Genomic DNA, 23,726 nt, shown 5'->3' with positions numbered 1-23,726 from the left:
TATATTTTTTAATTAAAGATAGGTCTTTGTTATGTTGCTCAGGCTGGTCTTGAACTCCTGGTCTCTAGGAATCCTCCTACCTCTGCCTTCCCAGTAGCTGGGACTATAGGCATGTGACACCATGCCCTGCCCTCTTCCTGTTGATTCCAACATAGCTGTTCCTGGTTGTTAGGTATCATTCCTCAAGTTCCTTCAGCCACCCAGACTCTTTCCTTTTTGTGGCACTATCGTCTGTGGGAACTCAGGGTCTTATGCTGGATACTCTGTAGCCAGTCGGCAAGGAGAGAAAAAGAAAGGACTGGAGAATTACAGAAGGCATTCTTAGTGTCCGGTCTGGAAGTGGCATGGTTCCATTTCAGTGGACACCTTCAGTGATATGGCCTAATATAGGTGCAAAGGAATTGCTGGAAAATGTAGAACTTGGCCAGAAAGCTGATTCACAGCAATACATTGACACCATGAAAAGGCACCGCAAATCTTTGGCAGATGGCTAGCCACCTCAGCCTCAGCCAAGCTCTATGTTTCTTCTCCAGCAGCACCAAATGACCCAGGTATCAGTGTGGAAAATGTAGTTACTTGATTTCATTTGCATTTAAAGTTTGTCCAAGGGACTATGGGGGAAGAGCAATTCTGACAAGGAAAAGATTCAGTTAATGAGGACTGAGTTCTCCTGTGTTGAGGAAAGAAATGAATCCATGGGCAGTCAATACACTTGGAGACCAGGGAAGAAAGGATCAGAGTAGGCTTTGAGCAGAAGCATACTGAAGCTGGAAAAGTGGAGTCAGGGAAGCAGAGAACTGGACAGATAGAATAATTTATTCATAAAGTGTGTTTGGAATTTCGGTTGAGAGTTGGACCCCTGACAGCCAAGGGAGAGGCCATAGGAGTTGGTAGGAAAAGGAGAGGGCAAAGGAATAATAGTAGTTGAGGTGGAAAAGGGACTGCAAGTCTTAGGTGCTAAGAAGTTAATGCATACGATTTTAGCCTCCAGGATAGTAGCATGTGACAGATTGACTTTAAAAATATCTTCGATTTTTCCTACCCTAAATCTCCCTTTTCCTCTGTAATTTTGACATGCTTTCCCTCGTTGTTGGGGGGGTATTCAGAACCACAACTTGGCTCTGGCCTCAACTACATGACTTGCTTTGACCAATGGAATGTTTGAAAATTAGACACAAAGCAGAGGTTGAAAAATAACCTGTTCTTTAGGCTTTTTCTTTCTTGCTCCTCTGCCTTTGTCCCCTCCAAAACACATAGGCTAGCTTGCTGGTGGATGAGACATTCAGAGCAGACAGGGCTGAGTTGCTCCACTTGAACCAGTGAAGGTCACTGGAGACCAGTCAATAGCATGAAGAACTCAATAAAGATCGATAGAGCAGTCTAGCCTACCCTCACGGGCTCCAGATGAGTGAGGAATCAATGCTTATTTTTGTATGGCAGTGAAGTTTTGCAGCTGCTGTGCAACCTCACTGTGGCAATATATAACTGATGCAAGGGCTGGAAAGGAGTTCCACAGAGAACGTGGGGGAGCGACATGAAAGCTAAACAGCCTACAACACCTTTTGCAAGTGCTTGCTACAAAAAAATATCCATTTACCTTATTGGCCATATGAATTAAGACCTGTACACTATGGCTTCCACCAGCTCAATTCTATGTTTGCCTCAATTTTTTTGTTTCCATATCTTTTTATATCAGTGGCTTTTGTTTAACAGCTATAAACTTTAATTAAGTAGCATGTAAATAGAAAAAAAAACAAAATATGAGCACAAAAGAGAGATAGACCATGTGCTAAGAAGATATTTCTTTAAAAACACAATTGATTGTTTTTTGAAAAGTCTAGAAAATAATGTTTCTAATTTTTGCTGTCACATATAAGGAAAATTAATAAAAATCTAGAAAGATTAATTTTTAAAATTAATGCACAGTTCATGTTCTACCTTAATAAAACCAAAGCAAGAACTTGCAAAAATTTCATTTTGTCTGTGGCTATTCCAGGAAAATAATAGGAACCTCAATAAGTAGACCTGAACGTCAATAGCCAATGTAACACTGAAATGATTGTGGCATAGTTATTGCAGAATTATTTTTTGTTTAAGTGCTTTAAATTAAAACAAAAATATTTAAAGAATATGTGATTCAATTTTTGTGCCCAGTTCAGAAAATCTCTTCCAAGTTGCCGGTTATTGGTGTTAAATTTATTAGCCTCTACCTACCCATGTGCATAGGAACACACAAAAGGTAGTAACCTATTCTGAATGCTTGAAATGCTACAGTTATACTGTGTTTTTCTCTAGAAAGAATGGGATTTTTAAATTTAGGACATTTTAGTCTACGACTTTGTTTTAAATGTAAAGATTTATAGGGATTTTTTTTTCTTGGAAATAAGTAAAAGTATGCCAAATTATTATAAAGCAAATTTTCCAGATTTTAACCATGTTATAAACTTACTCAATACATTTGTTTGCGTATTTAACAGTTCTATTGAGGTACAATTCACACACCATCAAATAGACCTATTGTAAATGTACAACTGAATAATTCTTAGTGAGTTTACAGAGTTGCACAGCTCTCACCACGTCTAGTTTTGAAATATTTCCATCACCCCAAAAAGTTTCCTCATGCCTTTTTGTAGTCAATCTCTGTACCTACCCACCATGTTCCCCTCCCACCCCAGCCCCCGGCACTACTAATCTGAATACTGTCTCTCTAAATTTGAGTTTTCCAGATACTTCATTTAAACGGAATCAGGTAATATGCCATTTGTTTTCCATCTGGCTTCTTTAACTTAGTATAATGTTTTTGAGGTTCATCCATGTTGCAGCATGTAATACAGATTTTGATGTATTGACTTTGTTTTCATTTAGGTCAAAATACTTTCCAATTCTCTGTCACTTCTTTGGTATTATTTAGAATTGCATTGTCTAATTTGTAAGTATTTAGGGATTTCCCAATATTCTTTTTCTTGTTCAGTTCCAATTTTATTGTAGTTAGGAAAGATACTTGGACTATTTCAATTCTTTTAATGATTTTTAAGAGTTTTTGTTTGTTTGTTTTGTTTTGTTCTGTTTTTTGTCGTTACTGTTTTAAGATGGAGCAGTGGCGTGATTTTGGCTCTCTTGCTGGAACCTCTGCCTCCCGGGTTCAAGTGATTCTCCTGCCTCAGCCTCCCGAGTGGCTGATATTACAGGCGCTCACCACCACTCCTGGCTAATTTTGTACTTTTAGTAGAGACGGGGTCTCACCATGTTGGCCTCAATCTCATGACCTCAAGTGAACCATCTGCCTTGGCCTCCCAAAGTGCTGGTATCACAGGCATGAGCCCGCATGCCCGGCCTATTGAGTTGTTTTAAATCTATAGTTGGTCTCCTTTAGAGACTTCTATGTGTGTTATAAAAAGAAAGTGTATTTTGCTGTTGCTGAGTGAAATCAATCTACAGTTAAGTCAAGGTGTTGTTCTAGTGTACTATTTTCTATCTAGTTCTATTATATATTAAGAGTGAAATACTGAAACTCTAATTCTAATTGTTGAGTTGTCTTTCTTACCTTTAGTTTTAGTGAGCTTTTGCTTCATTTATTTTAGATGTTTTCCTTTTAAGTGAGTACACATTTACAACTATTATGTGTTCCAGTTGTTTTGACCCTTTTATCACTATGAAATGTCTCACTTTGTTTCTAGTAATATTTTTGTTTCAGTGACTATTTTTTTTCTGATATTAATATAGATACTTCTGCTTTCTTATACCTACTATTTGCTCGGTATATATTTGTCTAAGCTTTTACATCCTACCTATTCGTGCCCATGATTCTATTGTGTTTCTCTGGGAGACAGCTGGAGCCTGGTTTTTTAAATCCAGTCTTACAATCTGTGTTTTTTAAACTACAGTGACTTGTTCTTTCACATTTAATGTGATTATTGTCATGGTTGGATTATGACTGCTCATTTCCATTGGATTTTTATATGCCTAATTTCTGTTCCTCCTTTATTGCCTTCTTTTATGTAAAAGATGCAAATTTTTGCTCTAGAGATTATTATATGACTCTTAACTTTTCACAATTTTAAAATGTCTCATTGCAGTATATCTGCTAATCTAGTAGCTGACCTAGGGATTAAAGTATGTCTCTTGCTTTCTCATAGTCTGTCTCAGGTTAGCACTGGCTTCGTTCCAGAAAAATAGAGCAACTTTGTTCCCGTGTAGCTCCTTTTCCTCCCATTTTTTATTCTAATTGTCATGTATATTATATGTATATATGTTATAAAGCCATAAATATAATGTCATAATAATACTTGCCCATGACTATTAAAGAAATTTTTAAAATTCTTTTTAAAAAGATAGCTATGTATTCTTTTATACTTTCTCACATATTTTTCATTTTCAATGTTCTTCATTTCTTCGTCTAGATTTGAATTACCATTTAGTGTGATTCTTTTTCAGGCTGTAGAACTCTCTTTTACATCTCTTGCAAAGCAATTCTACCAGCAATCCATTTTCTTGGGCAAGGTTTATCTAATAATGCCTTTATTTTTCTTTTTTGAATGATAGTTTTGTTGAATTCTTGGTGGACAAGTTTGTTTTTGCTTTTTTTAAGAAAGAAGTTTAATTTTGCCACTCCACTACCTTCAGATCACTATCATTTTTAACAAAAAGGCAACTTTTAATTACATTGCTGTTCTTCTGTACATAGTGAGTCCATTTTCTTTTGCTGCTTTTAAGATTTTCTCTTTGCCCTTGACTTTTAACAGTTTAACCATAATGTGGTGAGTGTAGATATCTTTGTATTTATCCTACTTGGACTCATTGAGCTTCCCTGTAGTGACATTTGTCATTCAATTTGGAAAATTGTGAGAATTTATTCTTTAAACATTTTTTCTGCCTCTTTCCTCTCTCCTTTTTTTCCAGGACTCCCATTACACCTACATGTTGACAGGCTTTTACTTGTCCTACGAGTCTCTGATTATTCATTTTTCTTTAATGAATAATTTCTAGGGTTCTATTTTCAAGTTCATAGATTCTTGCTTCTGTCATCTTAAGTCTGCTTGTTGAGTCCATGTAATAAATTATTCATGTTAGTTCCTGTACTTTTCAACTTAAAACTTTCCATTTGGTTTTAGAGTTTCACTTCTTAAAACTTTCTACTTAGTTTCTATTTCTAAAACTTATTTTAGAGTTTCTACTGTGGGATTCCTATTTGTTGATTCGTCATCATATTTTTCTTTAATTTTTAAAACATGCATATATAATAGCTGCTTTGAAGACTTTATTAAAACCAGCATCTTTGCCCATTCACCCTTTTTACTGACTACTTTTTTCCCTATGTATGTTGCACTTCCCTATCGTTTGTATATTCTATATTTTTTTACTAAAAACGCAGCAATTTTAGACAATTTATTGTAGCAACTCAGGATTTTGAGAGTTGTTATTTTTTCCATTTTGTTTTCCTTTTTAGTAATTTATCTGGATGATACGTGTTTACTCTCCCCTCACGGTGTGTGCCCATGGTGTCTCTGTTCGAGTTCTTTTTATTCTTATTCTTGTTTTTATTTCTTATCCTGGTGTCCTAAAGATCACATGTGCACCTGCGTGGCTTCATCATTAACCAATCATTTGGCCAGAGACTTTGCTCATATACCTCATGCCTGTAAAACTTTGTCCTCTCCTGACAGGTCTGAGTATGGTTTGGGGCCTGCCTTTAAATGTCATGCGGATTTCACGTTCGTGCAAGTGTTTACTTCTGCTGGGACATCCTGGAACTGTCTCCACAGACTCCTGAGTCAGCCAGGCATGTGTAGAAAGCTTACTTAGTCCCTTTATTGCCCTCTCATTTCCAGGACCCCCTGGTTAAATTTCTGGCTAGTATACCATTCAACTTCTTACCCAACCAGGACCCCACCTTCATGTTTTCCCTTTTTATTTTCTTTTGAATTTGCTACTTTCATTGACAATGCCACTGAGTGTAAGATTTTGCCCTGTGCCAAATCAAATTAATCCCCTCCAGCAACAAAGTTACTCATTTTTACAACCAGCCCTGTCCTAGTAGCACTACCATCTCAACTGACTTGGGGAAGAAGAAGAATGGGACATCCCCAGGCAAGAATGCAACAGACTCCACTGTTTTTACCTGGAGCCCAAGAATTTTTCATGAATCGATGCTTCTGTATTTGCTGTTTACCTACGGCATTTCACAGAGCTGTGAAGTGGTAGTTTTTGACAATTTTATCCAGTTTTGGGTTTATTTTGGGTGGAGGGGAACTGCTGACATTTCTTCACACTGGATGTGCCCAGTGTTGTTCACATTTTAAGAATGGAAATTTCTATTGCCTCTCATATTTGCTTGATACAACATTCAGTATGCCCACCCCACATCTGACTCTATACCGTCTCTCTGCTTGCAACCAAATGGTAGAGCAATCATGCCACGTATTTTGTCTGACCAATAAATAAGTGCTAATTTAAGTGAAAGCTTTCACTGCAAATGAAGTGCTGCAAATAATATATAATGAATTTCCTACCTACCACAATGGTTGGTGTCACAGTGCTTTGGACTCCATATAGATAAGTAAGTCAGCTCATCATAATTTAAAAATAAATTTTTAGCTTTTTTGTTGTTGTTATTTTTGTGCTCTCTGGATGGAAGATATTGGGCCATCACTATCTGTTCAGCAATGACCAGAAAAGGGTGCTATGTCACAGTGCCCTGGTAGGTGACTGCTAAAGACCCTTCCCATGATTGGAACCCGTCTTTGCAGACTCTTGTAGTGTTCCTGCTGTAAAAAGTTTTCTTCTGATTAAAAGCAGTGGATCTCCTCTTAGGTAGTGGCAGATGATTAAGACTATTATTTCAGAACCTTTAAGGTATGAAGGAGGAAACTACCTCAAGCACTAAGTTCTGGACCAAAGATCTTAACAGTCTTGTCAGAATGAGAAGAGGCTTGTGTTTCTCAAAGAGGCTGTGTATAGATAGAGGAAAATGGACTGATTCTGGTGAAATCACTGTAGTGCAGAAGCCTTTAAGAGAAGAGGCTGTCAGGCAAGGGTTTAGCCAACATGACATATTGTCCATATGGTAAGTAGGTGTTGGGCTTGGAGAACCAGAAACCTCTCAGTAAAAGGGATGACCACAAGGGAACTGGTTGGTGTCTTCTGAATTCCTTTAAGACAGAAGAGGCGGGAGTATTACTTGCAGAAACAGGATAGAGGTGCTTGCTGACAGATGGAGGCTCCAGAGGACATTGTCTGACATGGTAGAGCAGGGGGTAAATTGGCAGAAAAATTGGAGGAGGGCTGAGAATTCCGCAAACAAAAATATAACCTGAGGGCTTGACATTTGGGAGTGACGGTATTCCTGTCTGAACAGGGACACACAATCACAAGGAAACAAGAACAAGAACAACAACAACAACAGCATTTTCTTCAATACTCTGTGTACCTTAAGGGGAAGCAGCAGATAACTGCAAACTAATAATTAATCTTGCCATCATTATTGATATCATCATAACCTTATTACATTAAGTGAATCACTGGAAATATTAAAATACTCAATGTGACTAATAAAGTTTCCTTTCCCATTTGAATGTATATTGTTAATGTGGAAACTCAAATGTATAGCTGGAGAGGTTCTCTTCTCAGGTGATGCCTCTCTACCACCTGTCTAACAATTCCTTGTAGCCCCAGGGCATTTTTGGGAGTCAGCTATTTGTACTAAAAGGGAACTAATGAATAGTGCAAATGCCACTAAAAAAAAAAATAGAGTGGCTTTATCAGAAGGCACAGATGTTAACTTGTCAGATGCAAGGAAAGGAAACTCCTGCTAATTGGATCCTATTCTCCCTCTGTCAGTTTCATTTAAGGAGACATTTAAACAGTACACAGCTGGAATTTGGAAGTTTTCTTTAAACAAGACTACATAAAACCAAGCTGGTTTAGAGTACTTCTGTGTCTACTTCCTGGGTTGTTTTTTTTTTTTTTTTTTTTTCCCCTAGCTTGGCTCGCCTGTTGACATAAAGCTGTTAGTATTACAATTAGTATTGGAATACATTATTAAGCAAACAGAAAACTTTTCCAAAAGATAGGAAGGCTTAGGGAATTGACAGCATGAATGAGAGTGGTGAGGTCATATTTTCAGTTCAATTTCACTTTGCAACTGATTTTAAAAGAACCATAACACTGTAGAATTCAAAGTGACTTTAGATATTCATTAGTCCAGTTCATTCATTTTCAAAGCTAGACAGTTGGTGTTCAGAGAGGTGAAATGGCCTGTTGAAAAACCACAAAGTGATATTCATAAAATGCCCTCACGAGCAGCAAACTTTCTCTAACTGAGATTAGTGGGGCTTTCAACATGTTATCTTGCCTCCCTCTCAAATCACAAGAGATTAAGATGTATTCATCTTTTTCTTGTTTGTTTGTTTCAATCTTTTACATCACCTCCATTTCTTCACAAGTTCCAGGGAAAGAGAACTTGAGATTTCTCTTTTATCCGTATTTTTGATAGTGCCTAAAATAATAACAAAACCCCAGCAGCCCTAAGAAGATTTTTAAATAAAAGAACTATAAAATTTCGCCTGTGGTTCAAGTGCAATGTTTAGATATCTCTATCCTTGTATTAGTGTAGTCATTTGAATGAGAGAAGCTTTTCTAGGTGAAAATAAAGAAATTGTTAGAATGCTCTCTCCATTGAACCACAGGCAGATCATCTTAAGTGACTTTGCTGTACTATTTCCCCAAATCAGATAACATATGGTTACCCAGGCCTGTTAACTCATTGCATAGTCAATAGATCGTGTTGGTCTATTCAGTGATTCAGCTAAATGTAAACAGTTTTCAAAAGTGTGCGGTGCTTCTGCAATTGGTTTCACATTTTCACTGGCAAGCTCTAATTTCTCTGACCTGACCACACCTATAGAATATTAAATTTCATTAGAGACTTAACCTCAGTGCCTAGCAGAATATCTGACACTTGTAAGTTGCTGCCCCTTCCTTGGTTTCCAGCTTTCATGTTTATTTTCTAGGTTTAAAAATATTGTATTCACTATGGATGTTGTTCATATGTTAATATATTAGGCAATAATCCTAATTCCTTTATTTTTTATTTTAATTTTTTAAAATTTTATTTTTTATCTAAACCCAAGCCTTTATCAAAAAAGTGTATGCTGAGAAGAATTCTAAAATAAAAACTGCCACTTCTAGTTTGGAAAATATTTACTTCACCAATCATGAACATTGACAACTCTACTCCCACCACTTTTAAGAGCTAGGGAGTAAATAAATACTAAAAAGCTATAACTCTAACAGAATCTACAGAAGTGACAGTCGTTTTTTATCATCTCAGTGATGGGCCACAGACCAGTAAGAGAAATAACAACAATCCACTTTTCCAGATTACCTAAATGTGTACTTGGCCCAGCAGGTGGACAAATTAATCTTGGGAAGTAGAAACATGAGTTCTCAGGGCCTGTTATGGTTCCAAGAACAGTCGCCACTGGGGCTGATGGCTTCCGCATCATTGTGGAGAAAGTGGCTTTCTTGGCCAGTTTTTAGGCTAGGAGTTTAAACCACTTGTGAGTAGTAGTATACCCCTGTGATCCGAGAGAAGCTGGAAAATGTGCGTTAGCTGGAAACCTCCCTGAACCGCACTGTTTACAGCTGTTAAGCAGTTTTGGGTTGGGGTGTAGGGTATGAAATTGACAGTTTCCTTGGATGGACTGTGTAAGTAAACAACTCAGCTTTTATCTTTTCAATGTTGTTAGATAGACCAACTAATATTTGCAGAGTGCCATTTCTGAATAATAGCATCTCTAAATAATACAAGTATTTTCTTTTATATTTCTCTCTTTTATTTTAATTTCCAGGATACATGTGCAAGATGTGCAGGTTTGTTACATAGGCAATCATGTACCAAGGTCATTTGCTGAGCAGATCAACCTATCACCGACGTATTAAGCCCAGCATCCATTAGCTATTCTTCCTAATGCTCTCCCTTCACCTACCCTCCAACCAGACACCAGTGTGTGTCGTTCCCCACTATGTGTCCATGTGTTCTCATCATTCACCTCCCACTTATAAGTGAGAACATGAGGTGTTTGGTTTTCTGTTCCTGTGTTAGTTTGCTGAGGATAATGGTTTCCAGCTCCATTTATGTTTCTGCAAAGGACATGATCTCTTTCCTAACAAAAGAATTTTCTAAATACTATTTTTATCTAAATTGTATTCTCTATATAATAATATTTCAGAAGTTTTAAATATTTTGTTTACCTTATAGATATTCTCAAAATAGATGGTTCCCCTCAAACCAGAAAACCCACAGGGAATTCTGAACTTCATTTCCAAAACCATTCTGTTAATAGCTCTCCTGGCAGGAGACCCAGGTTGCACCACAGCCGGAACAATCTCTCTGACACAAAGTCAGCCCTCCTTCAGTATTAACGAGGGTGAAAGTAGACTGAATGGACACATTCCAGAGCTAGTTTCCATTAAAACAACACCAGTAAGCATGCATTTCGTATAAATACCACAGTTTCATATGCAATAAAAACAATAAAGCTGAGTGCTGAGAAGAGTATTTACATTAAGCAATAATCAATAGAGGCCTCCAAGTTGGCCTGTCAAGGGGGTCATTTGTGGGGAGCTTTGAAAGGGTGGGCTTTGGGCCAGCTTTGTATTTCTCAAATGAGGTCTCTGCATAAGGTAGCTTAGGAAGAGTTGAGATGAGATCACTGAAGCGGATGATCTATCTTATAAATTAGACTTCAACTAGTGTAAAAGCTGCTGGAGTGAGGGACCTATTGTTTTGGTAGCCTGTCAGAAATAATTCCAAACCTGACAGGACACTGAGCCGTGTGGTGTGATCTCCCAGCCTTCAGTCCCCACACTGGGAGAGAAGCAAAACAGGACAGGGTCAAACCCTCCACCGCGGAAGTACGGCTGCCAGATCCCAGCACCCGGCCTTGCCATTTGCTGCACCCCCAGCTCCCTCCCTCCTCCTCTCAACCCCTCCTGCTTCCCTCCCTACCCTCCCTCAGTGGGTATAGAATTCAGTCTTTTATGGAATCACAATGAGTTGATACAAGCAAGAGCAACAAACACAACATCAAAAGAAATTACACCATCATCAAACTATCTCATAATATCATTAGTGACCTAAATTAAAGCAAGATAATTGCCCCAGAAGACAACAAACCGTCATGGAGAATACTAATAACACGGAGAGCCCATTCCAGCACTCTGCCAGGAGCCCGGCTTCGCAGCACAATTTTTGCACACATCCACTGACAAATCAGCTTTTTCTCAAGTTCAGAAAAAGAAAACAAAACCAATGCAACTCACCTGTATCTGTTATTTTCTTCCTTCAGGGTCCTTCTTGTTAAAGTAATAACAGCAGGAATGGGACCCTTACAGCCTGCTGATTTTCGACTAAGTCATTGTCAAATGTAATCTGGGGCATGTTAAATAAGCCATGGATTTTGTGAAAGACGAACATGATGTGATAGCGAAAGAATGCTGTACAGGTAAATGGCATATCGGCTTTGATTCGCTTAATTTACTGTAATAAATTGGACCCAAAAAAGTCATTTCACTTCCATTTTTAAAAAAAATTTTCGTAAAATACCAATTCTAACAATTATGTCTCACATCAATGTGTGAGTGACGTTAAAAGTAAAGGAACTCTAGGCCGGGCACAGTGGCTCACGCCTGTAATCCCAGCACTTTGGGAGGCCAAGGCGGGTGGATCACGAGGTCAGGAGATGGAGACCATCCTGGCTAACACGGTGAAACCCTGTCTCTACTAAAAATACAAAAATTAGCCGGGCATGGGGGTGGGCGCCTGTAGTTCCAGCTACTTGGGAGGCAGAGGCAGGAGAATGGCGTGAACCCGGGGAGAACCCGGGAGGTGGAGCTTGCAGTGAGTCGAGATGGGGTCATTGCACTCCAGCCTGGGCGACAGAGCAAGACTCCGTCTAAAAAAAAATAAAAATAAAAAAAATAAAGAACTCAACCAAGGGTTCTACTTTTCTTCGCTTCTATCCTTCCTAGGGTCAAGTTTTACATGAATAAACATGAATAAAATAATTAGCTATGACGACATGGATCGGGATAAACTTGTTCTCTCAGCAACATTTGAGAAAAGTAGCTGAGTTAGAACCCGCTAGACAACCTCTTCTCGAGTTCTCATAAGCTATACCTCAGGGAGTTGAAAGTCGGAAGCTCAGCCTCCTAATCAAACCCAGCAAGGATCGCTGGGCCGCTATTCGAGTGTTACGGGGCTGTATGATTAAGTTCTACCTCTGGAAGCAAAGATGATAGGGTGTGAGTAAAAGTGTATTAGAAAACTTAAGAATTTTTATTCTTTGTTTTCATTTGAAAGGGGTTAAGGAATGCAAGGGAGCCTAATACAGCAGTCTTCCTGATGGTCTTCACTGTCTGCAATTTCATTTTCCATCAGGTGCCTACGGAGTGCAAAAAAAAAAAACAAACAAACAAACAAACAAAAAAAAAAATGAAAAACAAAAACAAACCCAGGGCCTGTCCAGCAGGCCACTGACTGTGTTCTCACCGGTGCTTAGTGGAAAACCAGCCCGAGTTCTCTTCCAGGAAGCGTGCACTGTGCAGACTCCTGAACTCCTTGAGGGCGGTCAAGATCTAGAAGCTTCCACGTCCTGGAGCACTAGCGTAATGCTTGACAAATTAAAAGTGCTCCATAAACACTTTGTGGCGTGAAAACTAGCAATTGCTCCATACCACACCTGTGTTCTGTTGTCTTTGTTTGGATTAATTCTACGAACAATAAAATCTCGTGTTATTTTGCGGTAGCTTGTGCTGATATTTTTTCTCCTCCCATACCATTTTAGGATAATCATTTTGCATCCTCCCAGAGATCAGCTTTGATACAAAAAGACTGACATGCGTAGTGGGAAGAGCCCTGGCCCTTCCCAGGATGTCTCAACACTGCTGTATGGATTTGGGAAGTTATAGACGCAACATGACTGGGTCTCAGTATCTCTACCTTGAAATTTTTGAAAATGATTTTCAAAATTTCAAAACCAAGCGGAGTGATAGCTCCACTTGGAATTGAAAGGAAGATTAAAGACGTAATATATGTGCTTAGTGTGGTTCTTAATAACTATTAGCTAAATATTAGTTATACTTGAGTATGACTGAGATTTATTACTGGTAAAGTATAAAAAGCTGAGGTCATCATAGAAATCATACAGCCCATCAGGGGCAGTTTACATATTCAAAAATTAGATCCAGGCCGGGCGCAGTAGCTCACGCCTGTAAATGCCAGCACTTTGGGAGGCTGAGGTGAGCGGATCACCTGAGGTCAGGAGTTCGAGACCAGCCTGGCCAACATGGTGAAACCCCGTCTCTACTAAAGATACAAAAAATTAGCTGGGTGTGATGGCATGTGCCTGTAATCCCAGCTACTTGGGAGGCTGAGGCAGGAGAATCACTTGAACCCGGGAGGCGGAGGTTGCAGTGAGCCAAGATAGTGCCATTGTACTCCAGCCTGGCCAACAGGGCAAGACTCTGTCTCAAAGAAAAAAAAATAGATCCAAAAGATTTTGTGAATTTCCTAAGACTGTGCAACAAATTAGTAATAGAGATAAAACAATAAGCCATGCCACGTAAGTGCTAATCACTGCTTTTTCCAAGACACCCCAGTGCCTCATTATCTCTCTTTCTTAGGGTCAAATTTGACACAAATCGACTCAAATAAAATTATTAGCTGTAATTTCATGGACTACAGCAAACACTGATTCCCTCAGGAACATTTGAGGAATATAGCTGAGTAAGGCCCCAATACAACTTGCTCTCAAGTTTAGAACTAATTCTGATGTACCAAAATTTTTTTTTTTTTTTTGAGACGGAGTCTCACTCTGTTGCCCAGGCTGGAGTGCAGTGGTGCGATCTTGGCTCACTGCAACCTCCACCTCCCAGCTTCAAGAGATTCTCCTGCCTCAGCCTCCCGAGTAGCTGGGAATACAGGCACTCGCCACAACGCCTGGCTAATTATTATTTTTTTTTTTTTTTGTATTTTTAGTAGAGACGGGGTTTCACCATGCTGGCCAGGCTGGTCTCAAACTGCCGACCTCATGATCTGCCTGCCTCGACCTCCCAAAGTGCTGGGATTGCAGGAGTGAGCCACGACACCGGCTCTGATGTACTAAAATTTCCATGCCAATATGGAATATGTATCTTTAATACAATGCACAGTGCTTTGCTAACAGTAGTTGCATGTTGTTCCTTGTAATAGATGTTGTTTCTTTTAAAGTTGACTAACAAAAAAAGTCTATCAAAATAATCAACTAGATAAGTGGTTCTCAACATTAGGGCAATTTGACTTCTAGGAGACAGAAAAATTCAAGTTTTTACAACAGTAGGAAGAGGATACTTCTGGCATCTGGTGGGTAAACACCAGGGATGGTGTTAACATCCTGTAATGCTCAGGACCAGCCTCCATAACAAAGAATGTCCCTGTCCATATAACCAGTACTGTCAATGTAGAGAAGTTCTAAAATAGATCCACCTTCAGGATTCCCAAGGTATTCATCTTTTGATTACAAAAACAATTTTTTCTTATTAATTTTATCTTCATTATTTTGAAATCATTTGATATAATGAAACCAGTTAACTATTTTAAGTAATAAAAAAATGAATAACAACAGTTGGATGGATTTACTTCTTCCTGACTACTTGAAATTACTTGGTTCAAATTTAGGAAAATTAATCCCTAACAAGAACCTGTTCACCTGAAATGTGTGAGATACTTTTAAATCCAGTGTGGTTCTCTAACTTCTTCTTTTTATTATTATTATTATTTTTTTTTTGACAGAGTCTTGCTCTGTTGCCCAGGCTGGAGTGCCGTGGCCCCATCTTGGTTCACTGTAAGCTCCGCCCCCCGGGGTTCAAGCCATTCTCCTGCCCCAGCCTCCTGAGTAGCTGGTACCATAGGCACCCGCCACCACGCTGGCTAATTTTTTTTTGTTTTATGTATTTTTTAGTAGAGACGGGATTTTACCACGTTAGCCAGGATGGTCTCGATCTCCTGACCTCATGATCCACCTGCTTCAGACTCCCAAAGTGCTGGGATTACAAACATGAGCCACCGTGCCTGGCCAATTCTCTAACTTCTGTGTGCATCAGAAATACCTAGAAAGCTTGTTACCAGAATTTCTGATTTGGAGGTCTAGTATAGGGTTTGAATTTGCATTTCTAGCAATTTTCCAGATGATGCTGCTGGTCTGGGACCACAGTATGAGAATCACCTGTTAACATCCTAACTTTACCACTAGGTAGGGTGTAGTTTTTTTAAAATTCAACCTGCTGTTTTTCCTGTTTTTGTTTTTTGAGACAGTTTCGCTCTTGCTGCACAGGTTGGAGTGCAATGGTGGAATTTGGTTCACTGCAACCTCCGCCTCCCGGTTTCAAGCTGTTCTCCTGCTTTAGCCTCCCAGGTAGCTGGGATTACAGGTGCCTGCCACCATGCCCAGCTAATTTTTGTATTTTTAGTAGAGACGGGGTTTCTCCATATTGGTCAGGCTGGTCTCAAACTCCTGACCTCAAAGTGTTAGGATTACAGGCATGAGCCTCCACGCCAAGCCTCACCCTGCTTTTTTTTTTTTTTTTTTTTTTTTGCAAATGAGCAAGCCAATAGCCACTTAATTTTGATGGAAACATTTAATGGATGAAATTGGAGTCTACACTGGTCCAAGAAATACCTTATTCTTTAGCCTGTATTGTTTAGGATGCCACTTTTCAATGCAGCATATATTAATACAGTCTTCTGAGCACGCCATAGGAATCTGGAAATGGCATTCTCCCATAACTCTTTCCATGCACTCTCTTACCCTTTCTTCTGCCTAAAATATGTTACTATTGATTCAACGAGAGATTAGACATTTAGACAACTTCCAGTCCGACATTAACAGGGTTAACTGCGAGAGAAACATCCATGTTGTTTCTGTTTATTACTTTTGCAATTAGATTTGCATATCATTGACGCCTGCTCCCAGGAGTACATTTGTGATATAGAGAAGGTGAGACAAAAAGGAGGCCAGATCTCTGGCAAGTTCCTATTTAGCCTACTTTGCCCTCTCTTGCTTACATTTGTTTTCCTACCCTATAAATCAGATGAAAACCAGGGAAAACAAGAGTAGGCAACAATGGAGCTTATTCTGGTTGGAAAATTCTAGTCCGAAACAGCAGGCCTGGTTTTGATTACATCTAGTAATCAAGCTGTGTACAGTATAACTTGACTTAATGTCTCAGGCAAAGTTAATCTGCACATTGGAAAGCTTGATTTTAAAGATTGTACGATCCATTGAGTTGAACAAGAAGTCACAGTTCATCACTTTTTTCTTTTCAATATTACATTACTGTTTCTGAGATGGGAAAGATTCCTCAGGATAATTGGGTAGTTGGTTAATCATTGGGTGGTATTCAGTTCCTAGACATAGTGGGGGAGTATTAAAAAACAGAAGTCGGGAGGCTGAGGCAGGAGAATTGCTTGAACCTGGGAGGCACAGGTTGCAGTGAGCCAAAAAACGCCACTGCCCTTCAGCCTGGGTGACAGAGTGAGACTCTGTCTCAAAACAAAAGAAAACAAAACAAACAAACAAAAGACAACATTGTAATGCTGCTGAATTGAGCTAGGTCCCAGAAGAGTTTTGTTATATATCCATTTAAAAAGTCTGGTAGCAATTAACCTTGCATTTCAACAGACAGTAAGTTAAATGCCCTTGGACTTTGCTCAGTTTATACCTTTTTAGGTATACGTATATCCCTATGGTGCAGAGATATTGTAGTCTGTGAGAAAAAAGGTCATAGAGTTCATCACTTCGCTGTTACTTTTGGGGCCAGAAAAATAGTTGTTTTGTAGTAAACATTTTCAGATTTATATTAGCAGAACTCCTAATTGCTATGCCCTGGAGAAATCACACAGTAACTGCTTAAGAAGACAGAGAACAGTTCATTGGTATTAAGCCACTACACACACACACACACACACACACACACACCATTATCTGGAAGACTACATAACCAGGAATATAAACAGTCACTTATTTCAAACACTTCATTCTGAAGTTGTTAATTCAGTTTTAGTAAAGTTGTAATCTGGGGCATTTGTTGGATTCATTCATTCATGCACGCATGTATTCATTTCCTTTTTACTGGTGCAGCATACAATTGTTGAATGACATATGACGGATGCCAGCTTTTTTTTTTTTTCAATATTATGTTTCAGTTGTGACTACAGATTCTTACTAGCAAATTTGTCCTGAAACAGTAACATATCAACTGGAATTCAGTATTGCAAACAACTTTTTATAAGAGGTGTGCGAAATAACACAAGATATTACAAAACAATGACAGCGACTTTTAAAGTAGCATATTAGAAGCCAGTGCCAATGAATCAATGACAATAGGACGTCATAGGAATCTGGAAATGGCATTCTCCCATAACTCTTTCCCTGCACTCTCTTACCCTTTCTTCTGCCTAAAATATGTTGCTGCTGATTCAACGAGAGATTAGACATTTAGACAACTTCCAGTCCGACATTAACAGGGTTAACTGCAAGAGAAACATCCATGTTGTCAACAAGTTAAAATGGTAGAAATTTTAATTAATCTGATTTAAGAATGATAATAATGCGTCAGTGAGTTAACAATTGGTGACAATGGAAGATCATGTATATATGTGGCAGGATTACTATCAGGAACCATTTATAAGAATTCTTATTTCACATATCATAATCTGCTAGAATATATGGCCTATGAAAATTTTTATTGTTTTTAAATTTTGTATGAATCTCTCAAATAGTCAAACAAAAATCTCAGAGCATTTAGAAAATTTCAGCAGTATTCTTCCAATCTAAAGAGATCATGTAAAAATCAGTTTTTAACTTTACAAGTGAATTAAAAATAGTATTTTTATGATAAAATTTTGAGATTATGGTATCCCTTGAGGTAATTGGAAAGCTCCTGAGGTTTATAAAACGCAGTTTGGGAACACTGCACTAGCATAATACTTTGACATAAGTTTCAAAACAGAAATAAAACTAAAACTGCACTTTAGGAATAGTTCTGTGCCAAACTTGCAATAGGTTCTGCAGGGAATGGAAACAAGAGTAAGAATTCCTGCGCGCAATCATTTAGAGATTAATGGATAGACTCTCTTAGCTGGCTTTTATCACACTTATTTAGACATCCAGCTCCTGAAAGGAGAATGCCATATTGGTGTGAATGTCTCACTTGCAGAAAAAAGAAACAGTAAGGCCAGAAAGAATATACCTTATCGAACGCCTTTTTAAGAAAAATAAAGTAGAAATAACTTGTCTTTGATCATCATTGCCTTCTTGACTTCTAGCATTCAACTTCTTACTAAGCAAGAACAATGTTTAAATATGCTTAGGAATAAATAGCACAGTGAAAATAAACTCTCGTTTTTGTATAACAATTCTGAAAAACATGAGCAAATGAGAGAGTGAACCTGGGGCCAACAAGGAGGTGTCCCTTTCTGACAGCACAAACTTGTGTGAGATTAGAAGACAAGGTGTGGTGAGGCAGGCTGCTCCTGGTCCTGCCTATTCAGATGATGTGTAGGGATGTGATTCAATAACTTTGACACCTCTGACTGAACATATAATTGACGTGTGTAAGAGCGGCTGCCACCATCCCATTTTAATTAATCTGATTTAGGAATTATAATAAAGTTGCAAGAATGGAAAGATGATTGGTGGATAGTTTGCTTCCTCATAAATGGATGGTCTTCACCTAGAGACATAATCTTAGCAGATATAGACAAGATGCAAAGCAGCTTCAATGTTAGCTCTCCTTCCCCCAGAGTCCAGTGGCCATGTAAGAGGAGGGTTCTAGACAAAGACAGAAAAAAAGGGTTACAGATCCTACTTCCTCCATGTGGCTTCTATTCTTGCAGAAAAGGGTAGTGAGGTGTTGAGAGTTACTGGGTACGCACTGGGACAAAAGGATTTCTGCCAGCAGGTCCCAGAGGGCGCATGTTCTATATCCTGGCGACCATCAGCAGTGCTTACTCTTCGTGGACAGCTGAGTGTAGTCCTGTCTCTTGCATATGGTGGCCAGGAATTTAGGGATGGTGCTGCTTAGTCACAATTAATCTGCCACTATATATATATATATATATATATATATATATATATATACACACACACACATACATACACACACACACACACACACACACAGCTAAAAGTCAAACCCACTCTTGTTCAAAAGCAGCACTGCCACATCTGTGTAAACCTCTGTTATGTAATTAGGTTTCATTGGCTGGTTTATAGCTAAGCCTTTGGACTACAAAGGGCACTGAAAAATAGAAAGGCTTTTTTTGCAGTCTCTAGGCACATTGAACCCAAGGGGATCTCACTTCAATCTGTGCTGAATGTGCCACAGACTGTAGGTGACAAACAGTCCTCAGAATGATCGAGAACAGGAACATCCGTGGTGCAATGCTTACTGAGAGAGCACAAAGACAGCACCCAGCTTTACCTTGTCTTGGGCTAGAAGCTGGTTTTCTCTAAAATTCCTGAGGTTGGTGTTTCAGAAATTTTTGTGTGACCTATGACCGTAGGTTTCTGGAACTGAGACTACTCCCCTTGTGACTATTTTCTTTGCCCATCCCTTAGCCTCGTCAATTTCTGCACTAAGATATTCTGGATTGATACAGAAAACTATTTCCCAGAATGCAATTTAAAGGACATTGTCTCTCAGTGAAGAGGAACCACAATGAAACATTCTGAATCTGTATCATGTTGTGCATGTGTGTGCATGTGTGCATATACATACATGCCCTTTTCCTTACAGTCCTCCTCTTGAACCAAAGAGAAGATACAAGAATGTTTATCTTATTCTTTGTTTTTAATTCACTCTCTACAAAAGAATTAAGAGAGATGCAACACCACTTAAGGGATACACAATACCATCTTAACTGGCTTTTATTACATTTATTTAAACATCCATCTCCTAAAAGGACAATGTTTTACTGGTGTTAATGTTTCATCTGCAGAAAAAGAAAAAGTCAGACCAGAAAGAATATAGCTTACAGAATGCATTTAAACAAAGAGAAATAACTAGTCTCTGATCGTTGTCTTTGTTGCTTATAGGAAGTGAGCCTCTATGCAGCACCATTCACAGTGGACCAGATGGTCTGGGAAACGCGATCTCATTGAGATGAGGGCTATCCAGTTATTTTAATAGCAAGCGTGACAAGTCAGTTGAAGTCATATTTATCTACAAGCTTTTGTGAAGTTAGAAGCTGAACTCTTGATACTCTCTTTGGTACAAATAGTTATTTTCTTCTACATACACATTCTGCTTTTTCCACTCTCAGAAATTCCTTTGAGATGAACAAATGATCCATATGCTGAAAAGGTAAATGGATTGTGCACATGAATGATACTACGGTTGTTAATTTACCGTAGGATAGCAACATAAAATGAGATTTCTATTTGCTTGGGAAACATTGCAGTTTTTTCTTTTAATGTGAGGGGAATTTTCCTCATCTTCGAAAAAGAATTCTTTATTCAGAATGTAATGGTCAAAAGTGTAAAACCAAATGTGTCCAACCTTCTCCCTCACTTCAGACCCTACACTCATGCATATTTTGTTTTAGGTTTAAAGTAGGGTATTTAGTACTGTACCCCCTTTTCCTGCGTATTTTAGCTGAATTTAAGCACATCTGTCTCTAACATGTATACAAGCCAAGCTCAGTGGAAACCTGAAACATCTCAGTAGCCTTTTATTCAAGTCAACTTTGCTACTGAAAAGATGGTGAAACGCCAATTATTGCGCTTAGAAAATTACACGCATTGTGTTCAATTGTGTATAAATGAACCTGGAGGGAGCATAATTCTGTAATTTTCAAGTCAGGAATGGAGGTGAACAGGTTTCTAGGCATTTGACTAATACAATACTTAGGCGAGTGGCACACATTATCCCCACAATTACGGAGCCAGAATGCAGCCCTGATTCCACTGAGCATTTCATTAGTTGCTATATTGGGAACCTCTTTTATCTAAGAACATTCCTAAATGCAGACTACGGTTAATCTTTCAATACAAGTCAAACAAGCCATAAGCAGATAAGAAAGAAGAAACCACTATTTTATATTGCAGGTTAAAACAGGGTGAAATTCTGTCTGCAGCTTTCTTGTCAAGTCTCTGAACGAAACGCAGATTTTTTTTTCAGCTGAAGACTTTTTTTCCTCAGAGACATTGCACCAAATTTGGTTGAGCTCCGTAAAACTGTGTAGAGCGTATAACAATTATCTCCACATAGTAGGAGTTTGAAAAATGGTTGATTGAAACAGGAAATTATATCTGTTAGAAAAATGTTATTTTTCTATTCAACTTCATAAATTTTTCATTCTAAATGGTTTAACCCAATCAATGAGGCCAAAGAATAATCTATAAAATAGCCTCTTTATTTTAACTGAAAAGAAAGAATTCCACTCTTGCATGTGGATTGGCTAACATCTTATGTAGAAGCTGCCTCTAAATAGCTTCAGATTACACAGAAATACTATCCTGAGCAACTGATGTGTTCAAGTTGCCTATGGTTTGTAAGACGAAAAGAAGAAATTGAAAATCTGCATTTTCAGCACTGAATATAATATCAACTTTTCCCATTGTTTCTAAAGCCTCTAAAGTAGATTCCAGAATTGGTAGCAGAATTGTCAGTGCCCTAGCCATCCATTACAGCGGGTGTCGAGCAGCACAGCAGAAGACTTCTAGAGAAGAGTACACGCAGAGCCCAAACATGGTGCAGCGCAGAGAATGTGGATAATCCTACACTCTGTATCACACTAGAAATGACGAAATGTTAGCAGCTGTAGTATTGAATGTGAAATTTCTGCAAAATCAGACATGGATTTGCTGGACTGTAAAATTGATGGATTTGATTATGGTGGTCTATTTGATCATACATACTTATTTATCTATACTATGTGCATCTTTTTTTTTTTTTTTTTTTTTGGATGGAGTTTCTCTCTTTTGTCCAGGCTGGAGTGAAGTGGTGTGATCTCGGCTCGCTGCAACCTCCGTCCCCCGGGTTCAAGTGATTCTCCTGCCTCAGCCTCTGGAGTAGCTGGGATTTATAGGCGTCTGCCATCACACCTGGCTAACTTTTTGTATTTTTGGTAGAGATGGGGTTTCTCCATGTTGTCCAGGCTGGTCTCGAACTCCTGACCTCAGGTGATCAACCTGCCTCGGCCTCCCGAAGTGCTGGGATTACAGGTGTAAGCCACCAGGCCCAGCTGTATGTGCATCTATGTATACAATGAACTAATAGTAGATAAGGTTCTGCTTTTTCATTATTTCTTATCAACTGTTCTCTATTATTTCATCTCAACGACCTTGATTACCTGCCTTCCATGTACCAGCACCTATTTTAAAAGAAGGGCTCTATTACTAATCAGGTATGATAAAGTCAACAGATGACACCACTGAAAAGATAGTTTGTTATTCACAAAGATCTGGAGAGCAGGGGACACACCACACCATGGGAGGGGGGCCTGGGGTGGCACACAGAGAAGCAGCAGGGTTGGTCAGGAAGCAGGGTGGAAGGGAATGTGGTCAAGAGTCTCTATTGTGGTTCCTGCAGGAAGAAAACAGCAGGGCAGAGTAAACAGGTTTAGCATTGGCTAGTTGGAATCATTTCAATGGGCTCTGGGGTGTAGGAACTGTCCCTAGGAAACAGTGGCCAAGAGTATGAGTCTGACAAAGGATGTGGCTGGGGTTATGGGTTCTGGATTGGTTGGTTTGCATTTGAAAGGCATGCTCACAGGCGAGTCTCTTTATTATCTTTAAGAGTTAGGTAGTCCTAGGAAGGGCACTCCCTTTAGGGTCATCAAGGCCCCAAGATGTCAAAGCATCACCAGAAAACAGAATAGAGACATGATTAATAATAGCACCATTTTAGGCACTCGAGCTATAAGAGTTCATAAGGATATAGAAGAAAGAGCAGCATCCAGGGAGTCTAAATCTCAGTCTAAATTTAACATGTGAATTTATACAACTTTTAATCTCTTTGAACCTATTTTTTTCTCATTTGTAAAATGAGGAACGTATCTACTTCCAGGGTTGTTGCAGAGATTAAACGACACATATTTGTAGACATATATTTTAGGTATGTAAGAATGCTTAGCACAGTGCTTCACAGATAGTAGATGTTTAATAGACGTACATTTGAGGCTTGGAAATCCAGAGATTCAACATAATGGGGTGCTAAATGGATAGTGACAGGTGACAGCGATGACATTGTGTTTCCTGTGCTAGAGACCACAAACAAGCAAGGGGTTGATCCACCAGGCATATTGGTCTCATCATGAGTGAGAAAAAGTGGAATTACAAAAATACTTTGTCCCTTGGAAACATTATGGAGTCATTGAAATTTTGTATAATCAGCTAAATTCATTATTAAAAATAAGTTGCAATTTCATATGTTCTACAAACATTTTAAAATTATAAAATTTCCATTATGATGGGGAGTTTAAAAAAATATACGAGGTGGCCGCATGCAGTGGTTCACACTTGTTATCCCAGCATTTTGGGAGGCTAAAGTGGGCAGATTGCTTGAGGCCACTAGCCTGTCAACATGATGAAACCCCATCTCTACTAAAAATACAAAAATTTCGCCGGTTGTGGTGGTGTGTGGCTGTAGCCCCAGCTACGTAGGAGATTGGAGTGCATCTTTTG

General features: G+C 38.8%; 1 long non-coding RNA gene across 2 annotated transcripts in view; it reads left to right on the top strand.

Moving 5' to 3' along the window:
• LOC139363213 (uncharacterized) overlaps positions 1–12,472 on the top strand; it is a 37,368-nt gene extending 24,896 nt beyond the window's left edge. The window contains exons 2-3 of one of the 2 annotated variants that reach the window (XR_011623165.1): positions 11,349–11,504; positions 12,440–12,472. This is a non-coding gene — a long non-coding RNA (uncharacterized lncRNA). Of the gene's footprint in view, positions 1–11,348; positions 11,505–12,361 lie in introns of both variants that reach the window. The other variant, XR_011623164.1, reaches the window with a different exon arrangement.
• Positions 12,473–23,726: the final 11,254 nt, after the last annotated feature.

Source organism: Macaca nemestrina, chromosome 5 (genome assembly GCF_043159975.1).
Source record: "Macaca nemestrina isolate mMacNem1 chromosome 5, mMacNem.hap1, whole genome shotgun sequence".
Classification (NCBI taxonomy): Eukaryota; Metazoa; Chordata; class Mammalia; order Primates; family Cercopithecidae; genus Macaca; species Macaca nemestrina.
This window is presented reverse-complemented; position numbering and strand designations above follow the sequence as displayed.